A 13,547-nucleotide genomic window follows, 5' to 3' on the forward strand; every position below is an offset into this window, starting at 1 on the left:
CTTAAATACAAAAAACTAATGATATCAAATATATCAAAATGACAGATGATAGATATTTTACCATATTCAATTTTGAAATTTCCTACATTTCCTTATTAATAATACAGTAAAAGCAAAAGTCTTGAGTCACCTCTCATTTCTTTATACTTTCTTTATAGAAAATGTGAAATCGGTGGAGCAATTTATTGACACAGCATATAAGGCAAAACCAGAGTTTGCAGATTTCTAACGACACTAAAAGTCAATATTTGGTGTGACAGCCTTCTTCAACATAGTCTGAGCTCTCTTAGATAAGACTTCTTGTAATTTCTTTAAGTAATCTTCAGGAGTTGTTGTCCAGGCTTCTTGAAGGACATCCCACATAGCAAGCAGGTTTGGCCCGGATCTGGTATCAAGCCGGCACTGCTGGTTGACTTCTGGCGTGATAAGAAGTATGTCATCCAGATATGGGCCAGGCCTGGCATAGATGGCACTGTCTATGTGATGGCATGCCACATCTGGCTCGATTGTGGTTTGGTTTATGTGGCCCAGGCCCATAAAAAACAGGTCTGGCCTGGATCCGGCATCAAGCTGGCACTTCTGACTGACCGGTGTCATGGCAGGGTGTATGTCAACCAGATGTGGGCCAGATCTGGCAATGATGGCACTATTTATGTTCCTGTTTTCCTATTTTAGTTAGAAGACCCAAATGCTGCTATACTAAACTGCTGCTATACTGGTAGCCAACGTTTCAAATGCAGATTTGACAGGTTTGTGAGAGTACACTTTATCTAACACCTAGTGACGGTTTACTCGTCTTTGCCAGTGGGTGGCTGTAGCTCAGGCGGTAGAGTAGGTCACCTATTGCTTGCAAGGTTAGTGGTTTGATCCCTGGCTCCTCCAGTCTGCATCTCAAGAGTGTGAATGTGTATGAATGTAGTTAGGAAGTACTCAGTTTAGAGAAAGTGTGTGTGATTGGGTGAATACGGCATGTTGTATAGAGCACTTTGGGTAATCTGGGAGAGTAGAAAAGCGCTATAAAACACTCAGTCCATTCACTGTCTGAACAGAGTTTTACCAGGGTGCTTTTGCACTATTATGTTCCGGCACATGTTGTTATTACATGGCTTGATTAAGGTAAACATTAGGCTGACATCTTGGGCCAGAGCTGAAACTGTTCTGGGTCAGCACAGGGCCTGCAGTGTGGCTGCACACAACTTACACATGGCCCACGTACCGCAAAGAATGATGGCCCTTTGGTGGCCCAGATCAGGTTTGCCAGAGGTGATCGACACATGGACCAGCGCAAGGACCACCAGTGTGTCTGCAACTGGCCTTGTGCTGTGTGTGCGTGGATCATTGTCATGCTGAAAAGTTAAGCAGTTGTCAATCAGGTTTTTTCTAGATGGTATTGCATGGATGATCAAAATCAGATGGTACTTCTCTGTGTTTCTAATTCCATCAATTTCACTGGTTGAAATGCAGCTTCAAACCATGACAGAGCCACCACCCTGTTTTACAAATGGCTGTAGACACTCACTGTTGTACTTCTCAAAACCACTCCATCAGACCTGTTGCCAGTGATTTTCCTCCCATTTCTCTTTCTTGAGGATGGCTTCTTGACAGCCACCCTTCCACTGAGACTGTTTCTCATGATGCTTCAGTGAACAGTAGATGGATCACCTGAAGGGTCAAATGCATCTCTCGGGTCCTGTGTCAGGTGTTTGCTGAATTTTTTGCTCTCACTTGAGGACATGACTTTTAGATACTGTTCATCTGTTGTAGATAGTTTTTAGGGCCGCCAGTTCTTCTTTTATCCTCCACTTGTCCAGTTTCCTTCAATTTTTTAAGGACACACCAGATAGCATGCTGAGATATGCCAAGTTTTTGACTAATAGCTTTTTGGGATTCACCTTGTTCCTGTAAAAATAGTATTCAATGCCTGGCACTTAGCTATAGTACTAGGCATAGAAATATACTGTTTCATACTGTTTCATCTCTTGTATTAGGCGTCGTTTTATGCTTGAATGATTCATAGATCAGCGTTAAGAGGTTCAACAAACAAAACCCAAAGAAGTGAGGAGTGACTAAAGATTTTTATACAGTACTGTATGTTGGTAGCAATTAGGGAATATTGCTTTTTGTGGCTAAAGTGGCTTTGCTCTGCAGCTACCATGCAGCTTGTCAGCACTGCACAGTTCCACTCAAGCAACTGTAAACTGTTTTGTCTGTTGATTTTACTTTCTCAGTGGCCCCAAGTTAATGGTCTATTTCAGGGAGAGGGAATTGATTTAGTTACATGAGCTGAAGGAAGAAATGAGTAGAGACTGATGTAAATATGGTTTCATTTGTCATTTGAAAGCTGTTTTTTCCCCCTTTTAGTCAGTTGGTGCCAAGAGACATTGTGTGAGTGCGCATGTGAAAGAAACCCCCAAACTCTCACATTTTTGTTGCATCACTCAGCAAAGCAACCAGGATGGTTTCCCCACCTGAGGATCGATCAGTCTTTTACAGTGTGCTTCAAAAGCCTCCATCAGCCTCCTCAAACACGTACACACACAACCACCTGACAACAGTGCTGACAGCACTTACACACACAGCTGGAGAGCACTCTGTCCAGTCTTTTGACATTAGTATGTTGTGCAAAGACCTGAGAACATAAGTGAATTCCATCAATCATTTTCTGAAATTTTCAGTAAACTGTAGCTGAAAATACAATATTTCGTGCAAGCGTCATTGGGGTTTAACTTGTGAGTAGAATAACTCTAGGCTCTGTCTAAAATATCATGGGTCTCCTTCAATAATAGTATTTCTCATACAGTCCTTTGTCGTACTTCTAGTTTTTATCAGTAAATGCTAAATGTGTTTTTAGACTAAAACTTTAAAAACATGTGAGGGAAAGGTTGTGGTTTTGCTTAAATATTTAGAACAGGGACACATCCTTCTTTTTGCGTCAAAGCAGCATTGACATTTTAAATAATTAATGAAGACTCACATAATTAATTGAAACGAATTCATTTTTACAGTATGCATTATTAAAACCTTAAAAAATAAAACTAGTAGCCAGGAAACATGTTTACAGGAAAAATGAAAACATGTTGTGGTCTTTTACGTGGGTCTGATCATATCTTCATGCAAACCTGTCATAAATATGGCTGTTCTTTTGCTTTTCGCCAAAACATTGCCTGTAACACGGTTCCAAGTCACATTGCTATTCCAGGGAAATAGGGGCTTTCTTGACATCAAATCATGGCTAGACTTAAGGTTTCTAAGGTGGTAGTGCATGGCATTGGAAACTGGATCTATTGTATCCAAAGCACGATCAGGCAGACCAAACGTGGCAACATTATCAGAAAATCAATACATCAGACCTTGTTTGTAAATGAGCAAACAGAAAGGAGACAGAAAAGGTGAGCTGGAAAAGAAACGAAATCACAGAAATTATTAAACAAACCAAAAAAAAGAGGCGATGTGGTTTAAGATGTATGAGAGATTGTTAATGGTTTCAGATTTTTTTTTTAAACTATTTGCCCTCGTAGACCAAACACACATAGTTTATGCTATATTTCTTTAAAGTTTTGCATTACAGTGACTTTACAGTGTAAGATAAAGACCCTGCAAAAATTCAGCAGGTCACCTGAACTTAAACCTGCTTTTAGGTGCTATCAAACTAATATAGCACAGTAAGGATTTTTGGCTATTTAGTTATTTAGAAATAGCTGTCAGAGGTTTACATGCACTCATCATATACATGGATGCCCTGGTAATTTTGGGCTTTTAATGACTTATTCAATCTATTCTTTTTACACGGTGGAATGATTGTACAGGCATTATTCTGGCTGGATATTTGACCACTCTTCTTGGCAGATCTCCAAAAGTTGAATCTGTTCATCTGGACGTAGCGTTTTGTGGGAGAAACGTTTCGTCACTCATCCAAGTGACTTCTTCAGTCTCAGCTGACTGCAGGTTTCCCCAAATCTTATAAACAGTACATTTGCATAATGACTGAAACCAGCCCACTGAAGGAACAATGGGCTGGGAGGTCAGTTCCTTAATCTTAATTATGGAAGTTCTCATGACCATTGATCAACAGCCACTGATCAATGGCCATGAGTACCATTCACAGAGAGTTGGGGAATGGCTGCAATCACAGCATTGTAAGATGATGACAGATGTACCCTTAGGCCCCCTCCTCGATTCAGAGATGGTCTTTCCCTTTTCACGTAAATGGCCTCCTTGACTCCGCACTCAAAGCAGCGTTCCTCCCTGTCCAGGATGTGCACATCCTCATCATTGACGGAGTGTCCACTGGCCTGTAGGTGTAAATAGACTGCAGAGTCCTGGCCTGACGAGGTAGCTCTTCTGTGTTGTGCCATTCGCTTTGCCAGAGGTTGTTTGGTTTCCCCGATGTATAAATCCTGGCAATCCTCCTGGCACTTCACAGCGTACACTATGTTACTCTGTTTGTGTCGGGGGACCCGATCCTTGGGGTGGACCAATTTTTGGCGCAGCGTGTTTTGGGGTTTAAAAGCCACAGAGACCTGGTGTTTTGAAAAAATGCGTCTCAACTGTTCCGATACTGCTGATACATAAGGGATCACTACAGGTTTTCCCTTGGGCAGCAGTCGTCCTTCTCTCCTGGATCGGCTGGAGCTTTCTTTAGGTGCCTTTCCAGCTTTGACAAAAGTCCAGCTGGGATAACCACATTTACTCAGGGCCTTCTTGATGTGCTGTTCTTCTGCCTCCCTGGCTGCTGTGTCAGTGGGGATGGTGTTCGCTCTGTGTTGTAGCATCCTGATGACACCCAGTTTGTGCTCCAGTGGATGATGAGAGTCAAACCTTAGATACTGATCCGTATGTGTAGGTTTACGGTACACGTCAGCTTTTAGATGTCCCCCATTACTGATGGAAATCTCACAGTCTAAGAAGGCTAACCTGCCACTTTTCATATCCTCCCTGGTGAATTTGATGTGTCGGTTCACCGAGTTAATGTGATCCGTGAATTGTGGTACGTCCTGAAATTTGATTTTCACCCAGGTGTCATCCACATATCTGAACCAATGGCTTGGTGATGTTCCAGGGTAGGATAGCAAAGCCATCTTTTCCACTTCTTCCATGTACAAATTGACCACGATGGGTGAAACTGGGGAGCCCATGGCACACCCATGTTTCTGCCTGTAGAACTGACCCTTGTATGTGAAGTAGGTGGAATGAAGACACAGCTCCAAAAGCAAACACACTTGGTCGATGCTGAGAGTGGTCCTGTTGCTGAGGTTGGGGTCATCCTGTAATCTCTTACGCACTACCTCCAACGCTTCCATGACTGGGATGCAAGTGAAAGGTCTTCTTGGCAGAGTTTGCGGAGTTCAGTTAAATTGGTTGCTTTCCTGGTCCCACTCAGCTTTTCGGCATAATAGGCTTGAGGTCAGGGCTTTGGGAAGACTGTTCCAGAAGCTTAATGTTATCCTGCTTTACCTATTCCTGTCATGGTTCTGGGTCCTTCTTACCCAGCGTTTTGTGTTTCCTTGAGATATTTCTGTATTTTTGGTTATGTCTTGCTTCTTTAGTAGTCTTTCTTTAGTTATGTTTTCTGTCTTGTTTTCCCAGCCGTCATGTCTTCCTCTCTCCCTTGTGCTCCTCCGTGTTTTCTCTTCCCCTCCAGTCTACGTCTTTGTACTTCCTGTTTTACTTTGATAGTAAGTAAGTAAGTAAGTAAAATTTTATTTATATAGCACATTTCTAGATAAAAGATCAAAAAGTGCTTTACAAGGTATATGAACAGATTAAAAAGACAAAGTACAGTCAAAAGTTAACAAAATGCAATTTTAAAAAGATGTGTTTTTAGCTGTTTTTTAAAAGTAATCAGTGAATCAGCAGATCTTAAGTTCTGAGGAAGAGAATTCCACAGTCTGGCGGCCACAGTAGCAAAAGCTCGATCACCCCTAGTTTTCAGTCTCGTATACTGAATAACAAGTAATCCCTGACCACAAGACCTCAGAGACCTACTAGGGGCATAGGGCTGTAAAAGTTCAATGATGTATGATGGTGCTTGTTCTTGAAGAGCCTTAAATGTCAGAACCAGAATCTTAAAGTGGACTCTGAATTCGACAGGGAGCCAGTGTAACTGTATAAGCAACGGTGTTATATGTGAGTATTTCGATGTTTTCGTCAGAAGCCTTGCTGCAGCATTTTGGACAGTCTGCAGACGCTCCAGGGAACTTTTGTTTAGACATGTGAACAGTGAATTGCAATAGTCCAGTCATGATGAAATAAAAGCATGAATAACAATCTCCAGTTCAGTATGAGATATTATGGGGCTCAATTTAGAAATATTTCTTAAATGATAGAAGCAAGACCGAACCAGAGATTTGACGTGAATATCCAATGTAAGAGCAGGATCGAAGGTTATCCCTAGGTTCCTGATAGATGGTTTCACAAATGTTGAAAGGGGACCAAGAGCATTCATTATGCTGGGTACATGTCTGTCTGGAGCACATGTCTGTCTGGAGCACATAAAAGGACTTCAGTTTTATTTTCATTTAGTTGGAGGAAATTGTCGGCCATCGAACCTTTGATGGTTTCCAAACACACATTTAAAATCCGCAGCTTAGAAGCATCTTCAGGTTTAAAAGATACATATAGTTGGATGTTGTCTGCGTAGCAGTGGTAACAAATATCCTCAAAAGGGCTCAAAATATGCTGGAGAGGAAGTAAATAAATTAAAAACAATAATGGCCCCAGCACAGAGCCTTGTGGCACACCAAAGGACAGGGACGTAGAAGATGACCTGTACTTAGAAACTGCCACAGAAGAGTATCGTTCACAAAGATACGAGGAGAACCACTCTAAGGCAGACCCAGATACACCGACCCAGTATTTCAGCCTATCAAGCAAAATATAATGGTCAACGGTGTCAAAGGCCGACGTGAGATCCAACATTAAGAGAACAGAACACTTACCTGCATCGTTTTGCATCAGAATGTCATTGGAAACTCTAAGAAGGGCTGTTTCAGTAGAATGAGCTTTACGAAAGCCAGACTGAAATTTGTCAAAGATATTATATTTGTCTAAAACTGCTGTAAGCTGCTTAGCCACAATCTTCTCTAAAATCTTAGCAATTAACGGTATTTTTGAGATCGGTCTGTAGTTGCTAGTGAGAGATGGGTCCAGCATAGGCTTTTTTAACAGGGGGTATATAACAGCAGTTTTAAAATAAGCAGGGACTTTGCCAGATCCCAAAGAGGTGTTAATTATAGTGAGCATACAGGGACCAATAGAGTAAAAGACATTTTTGAATAACAATGCGGGTAAAATGTCGAGTGAACAAGAGGATACTTTTGTTGCACTAACTATTTTTCCCAGCTCAGATAGTGAAACAGGTAAAAATCTTTCTAAAACAACAGTGTCACGGGTTGCTCTGAGGATCCACTCGCAGGACTCCGGAGTGTGTTGTAACAGAGACAGTTTATTCACAAAAATCCTCACCAAGTGTATTTACAGGCAGTGCGAGGACAGTGCTATATACAAGATGTGCGAGGACGGGTTCCAGGGCTCCAGGGAAAACAAGGGGATCACACACACGCTCACGCCAACCTCTCTCCGCTAGTGACCAGCCACCTCTTACACGCTCCACACGGGGAAACACGGGGACGGGTCCCGGGAATCTAAAACAGAGAGACAAATGTTACTTTCTGAGGCGGAAGTGTGGGGAAACTAGGGCTCGCCGTGTACTGACAGGAGTCTTCACAACAATCCAGTGTTGAACAGCTGATCTCCTCCTTCTGATATACCAGCTGGTCTGATGAGGCCCAGGTGTGCATGATCCGGGAGGGCGTGGGCCGAGGGCGTGAACCCGCCATGAGTTCCGCTCTGGCAAAACAGGGGAGGGGGAGAGAGATTGCTGATCAGTGCCTTGCCGACCCCGCAGGTCGTGACAAACAGGCCGAACTGGCGTGGGAACTGACAGTGCAGATACTGATGGGGACAATTTTTTCCTTATATTGCTAATTTTTTCTAAAAAGAAAGCAAGAAATGTTTCACAGTCTTCAGCAGAAGAAATAATGGCAGCAGGTGGAGCAGGAGTAATGATATCAGTAATAGTATCAAATAAGACCTTAGGATTACCTCTGCTCTTTGCAACCAACTGAGAAAAGTAAGCAGCCCTTGCATCTCTAATAGCATTGTTAAAAGAGGCTAAAAGATCCTTTAAATAAAGGAGATGAACATTTAAATGAGTTTTCCTCCATAACCGCTCAGCTTTACGACAATTACGTTTTATAGAGCGGATGTTGTCATTTAGCCAAGGTAGGGACTTGGAAACAGGCACAGGTCTCATTTTAACTGGACAGATTTCATCTAAGATCGAAAGACAATGATGATTAAATAGATCCGTTGAGAAATCAACACCGTTTTGTGGGGATAGTGTTAAATTAAAAGCATCTGAGAACTTCTGCGCTGTGGAGGAATTTATAATGCGCGACATAACTGTCCGGTGAACAGGAGACATAGGCTCATGAAAAGACATGTTAAAAAGTATATAATAATGGTCAGAGATAAAAATGTCCTTAGAACAAATACAATCAATATTCAAACCCAAGGTAAAGACAAGGTCCAGTGTGTGACCTTTGTTATGTGTGGGGCCGGACACATGCTGGATAAAATGAATCCATAATGTTGATAAAACCCCTGGCAAAGAGGTCAGACTCATCATCAACATGTATATTAAAATCCCCCACTAAAAGCAATTTGGACAACCTCATAGTAGAGGACAGGAAGTCGCTAAACTCCGCTAAAAACAAGCTGTTTGGGCCGGGTGGATGATACACCACAGCACAGTAAAAAGGATCCTTACTGCCGATTTTAATGAGCTGCAATTCAAAAGAAAGAAAGTGTCCAACTTTCACTGAACGGCAGTTGAAACGGCTCTGAAATGCCACCGCGAGACCTCCTCCACGACCAGATCCCCGAGGCTGGTTAATGACAGAAAAGCCATTTGGGCACATTTCAATAAGAGACGAATAGTCCAAGCCTCGCTGCCAGGTCTCGGTCAGAAGCAGGAAGTCCAGATTTTTAGAAGCAATAAAATCGTTAAGCACAAATGATTTATTAGTCAAAGATCGGGCATTAAAGAGCGCCATAGTCAGCGGGGTGAGAGCATCATTATTGGGAGAAGCTCGAGTTAAAGGACATAAATACTCGAGATTAGAGCCTTCACGTTCGTATATTCCACTCACCGAGGGGATGAAAAGCCAGTCAGCAGGAGAGTCTGGATGAACCCTTCTGAGGTAGCACGGTCTCGGAGAGCCAGGCCCTGCATATCCAAGCAGGGCCGTGGAAAACAAATTCCTCTCTATGGAGCTGTTTTGAGCGTAAGTAACAGAGCATGCACGACATCGCTTTCCAATCAGCCCCCGCCGCCAGAAAAGCCTAAGCTTCACCTGGATACCTGATCTCCTTCCTCTTCTTCTCCGTGATCTACGGGGAACGCTGAGAACGCTGGCCGAGGATCCAGCCACTGGCGGTAGATGGAAAGTGCCAAAGGAGTGCGGGGAAAAGTGCGGAGAATGGAAAGTGCCAAAGGAGGAGGAAGATGAAACATCTTGGGCCATCATTGAAGATCGGATTGATAATAGTGTCAAACGATCATAAACCAAGGCAGCCAGAACATCATTGATACAAATAAAAAACAGCAGAGTAGAGAAAAAAACACGACGATAGAACGTGACAAACTGCACCCGGCAGCGGCGAAGCCAAACACAGGCGCCATCATACCGGAAGTGCTGTCCCCGTCAGTGTTCGTCATGTTGGGCTTGGTCTTCCCCTGTCTCGTTATAGTTATAGGCGTCAGTTGTGCTCCTCGTGTGTGCTCACGTCCCTCGTTATCCTTCTGTGTATTTATGTCCGCGTCTCCCTCAGTTTCGTGTCGCGTTCTCCCTCATGGCTACCTGTGTGTCTTCCTGTGTTTTAGTTTAGCATTTCCCAGTGTAGTTTATTCTTGTATATCTTCCATGCATGCAATAAAGCAATGTTTTGAGTTTTGAGTGGTCTCCGCCTATGAGTCTGCATCTGGGTCCTCTCCTGCCTGCACACAGCCGTTTCCTGACAATTCTAAAACCAGTTTGATGTGTGTTTGAAATCACTGTGTTGTTGGAACATCCACCTGTGTCCAAGTTTCAGCCATTTAGCTGTTGATTTGAGGTGAAGTCGAAGAATTTAGAGATAATCTTCCATCTTTATTATTCCGTACACTTTCAGCTATGCAGTATTACTACTGGTAGCAAAAACCCTACCACCACCATGCTTGAAAGTTGGTAACAAAAACACTTGGTTTTTCTATGTGGGCACCAGTAAATTTTAGGCTTGAAGGTGCTGATTTAAGAGTAGGAGTTTGTTTCTTGGTCAACACCCTCTTAGTTCACAGCGATGTAAAATTCACTTCACTATGTATAGTGACGCTGGTGTTTCAGCAGTTCCAGACAAACAAATCCTTACTAGGCTGGCAAAGAGAAACTACCAGCTTTCGTCAAGTTGTCGTCAAGTAAAAGCCTTGGCGTTGTCAAGTTAAAAGACACTGTAGAACCTTCAACACCGCTTACTAAAAGATTGGAGGGAGTATCTCTATATGTCTGAGACTGTGTAGAAAGAAACCCAATTTCTTTTTATAAAGCAATTGGAGATGTCAACTGTACAATAATTCTACCTTGGAAAAAGAACAGTTCAATCATTAAAAGTCCAAAATTACCATGACATTAAAGCCCATGAAGAGTGTTTGCCACCTTCTGATCACAACTGTATAAATTATTTGTAAAGTAATTAAATTACTTTACAAATTCTCTTCACCAAGGAACTGTATTACATTACTCATTAATTGTGTTACTGTTATGGGGTAATTGACTATAATGTCATTAGTGCATTCAAATTTTAATCCCTTACACTACTTGTTACTGTAAAATAAAACACAATACTGCCCCACATGGATAATAAAATAAACAACTCGTGAATTACACAGTTAACATGTTCCAACTTAATAACAGTAAACTTTAGGGTCACAATGGTGCAACAGCTGAGACAGAAAACTGTTCCAAAATAGTGATATTATAATACAATCACACCTTACTGCCACATACTCGAGAACATCTACACACAGACAAATCTGGAACAATTAACCCTTGTTTGCACTGATTAATTGTTCCAGGACCCAAATACACTGCAGGAGCAGAGAATTTCAGGTCTCTGACAGCATGTTCAGAAAAGTTAGCTGGGGCAAGACCATTTAATGATTTCTACACAAAAAGAAGTTTGTATCTCAATCTGTAGCTAACAGGGAGCCAGTGAAGCGAGGTGATTAATGGGGTTTCTCTTGCTTGAAAACTGGTGCAGAGGTCTGAGCTGCAGTCAGGATTAAGAGGTCAGAGTAACACCAGCAATGATGAATTCTTCCACACACAAGCGCCCCTGAGTCCAATATGATTACCAGATTTTTGTAAAAAAAAATTATTTGATTAATTGGAGTTGTCACGATTTTCAATTTTCTGGATTTTCTAACAAGGCTGAAGTAAATCCATGGCAGTATATCAACTCTTCTACAGGAGCTGAATAAAACCTAAAGAATAAAATTGTGGGAGGGAGTAAACAGTGCTGGGGTTAGTTCACCAGCTATTGCCTGCTGGTGTACAGTAATCGTGATTTCCATTGTTTCTCGTATAGACAGTCAATAGCTATATGGCTGTAAACCTAGGAAATGTTCATCTGTAAGAGAATGTTCATTCCCACATACATTCTCAAGATATTAAGGCAAATATATATATATTTCCTATCAAACAGAATTGTATCTCGTAAAGTAAGAGAAAAGACTGAAATGTGTAGGCTTCAAAGAAACAGACCATTGCCTCCCCACGCTCTGTCTGAGTTGAGTATAATAAGCGAAACAAGGGGGCAGAGTCTTTGATGGCCTTCCTGATGTTCAAAATCTTGTGAATCTCTTTTTTTCTCTTTGAAATATTAGCTAGGTTTCATTTGACGTAGACGTGACGTCGACGTAAAGCGCGAAATTTGACTGGCGGTCGGAAGTGAAAAAGATAAGCGCAAAATCACAGACAGACAGTACGCAAAATGCCTATGTCCTGTTGTGTTTACGGATGCTCCAGTAGGTCGACCAGAGAAACTGATAAACGGTATTTTAGGGTACCAAAAATAGCCCAACGAAGAGGAGAAAAATGGAAAATTCTAACCGAAAAACGTAGGAAAAAATGGATTTTAAATTTACGTTTACAGTCGGGAGGAGCAGAGTCTGCCAATGCCCGTGTCTGCAGCGACCACTTCGTCAGAGGTAATGTTATGTTTGCAAACGAACTTATTAGCATTAGGCTGTCGTTAAATTCTCGTTTACTTAGTGCTTTTAAGTTAGTAGTCTAATATTGACTTGATTGGGACTATAGGCTGCCCAAGTGCTTTGGATGACGAAGAGTCGGAGGACTGGGCTCCGACGGTCAATCTCGGCTACGAACGAAAACCCAGATCGGAATCAGTTCTCAAACGAGAGAAAAGAATGAAGCTTAAGGCAGAACAGCATCGATGTGCAGAGGCGATTTTGGATATGCAACAGACGGCTGAGAGCCCGGATTTGAGCCTAGTGACAGTGGAGAACAGGCTACTAACCCTGCCATACAATTGCAATGAGCTGCAATCACTTCTCCATCCTCCTTTGCAATTACCCAAGTCTTCAGAGGTGTCTCGTTAGACCGCTGAGAATGGTTTACCTTGAAACAAACAACTGTCACTCTAACGAAGTCCTAAGGATGTGGCATGTTTGTTGACGTTAAAGCCGCTACCGCTAACTGTTAGCGTGTTTAAGATAAAGCAATATAAGAACAAACACTCACCCTTGCAAACACCAAACCGTATCCATCACGGAGACGTTTTGTTCCAAGGTTGTGGACCCACCCGCTGACAAAAAAATTGTACGCCTCCAGACTCTTGAAAGCTTTCATTTGCTGCCTAGTGTAGTAAGAAGTCTGGAGGACCAAGTAGTTGGTGATATCCACAGCCTCGATAGTAGGCAAATCCTTTACTTCTGTGGTGTATTCGGACATTTTCAAAGAATACGGATCACGTCCGATATATTTTTTAACTATCTGTTTATATCTCTCCCGAGAAACGGGGTCTAAAGTTGCACAATAGCTGCTCTCCTGACTCTCCACAGTGTCCTCCATGTTTACTTCCGCCCTCCACTCAAAAATCGCGCTGCCTCCGCACGTCATCAGAACCACGTGACCGCAACCCAACTATTGAGATTTGATGAAAATTGATCCGAAGCATGTCAATTAGCACATAAACTCAATCTGCATAACATTATAATACTGCCAAGCAGAGAATATCTCTGAATAGTTTAGCTTTGAGCAAGGAATCAAGCGATAATACAATTAATTATGTGACATCAACAGCAACATAAAGAAAATTGTTCGAAAGCATGTTTACCCAATGAGCATTTCGATGATTTCTTTGCTTGTCTATCTGCTTTTATAGCATTTCTTCACTCTCTATTTAACCCTGTAAAACCCGAATCAATG

At 42.1% G+C, this 13,547-nt stretch overlaps 1 protein-coding gene and 2 long non-coding RNA genes across 3 annotated transcripts in view; 2 read left to right on the plus strand and 1 right to left on the minus strand.

Moving 5' to 3' along the window:
• Nucleotides 1-13,547, plus strand: part of cpne5b (copine Vb) — a 150,957-nt gene that overhangs the window by 87,264 nt on the left and 50,146 nt on the right. The window lies entirely within an intron of this gene.
• LOC146709253 (uncharacterized) lies at nucleotides 7,439-13,259 on the minus strand. Its single transcript, XR_014920440.1, has 3 exons — nucleotides 12,861-13,259; nucleotides 7,715-7,848; nucleotides 7,439-7,643 (listed from the first exon to the last, which is right to left on the minus strand). It is a non-coding gene; the product is annotated as an uncharacterized LOC146709253 (long non-coding RNA).
• LOC146709254 (uncharacterized) lies at nucleotides 11,988-12,917 on the plus strand. Its single transcript, XR_014920439.1, has 2 exons — nucleotides 11,988-12,307; nucleotides 12,417-12,917. It is a non-coding gene; the product is annotated as an uncharacterized LOC146709254 (long non-coding RNA).

The sequence above is a fragment of the Copadichromis virginalis genome, linkage group LG5 (genome assembly GCF_057382275.1).
Source record: "Copadichromis virginalis isolate Kocher_CV1m ecotype Utaka linkage group LG5, C_Virginalis_male_GT1.1, whole genome shotgun sequence".
Taxonomy (NCBI): domain Eukaryota; kingdom Metazoa; phylum Chordata; class Actinopteri; order Cichliformes; family Cichlidae; genus Copadichromis; species Copadichromis virginalis.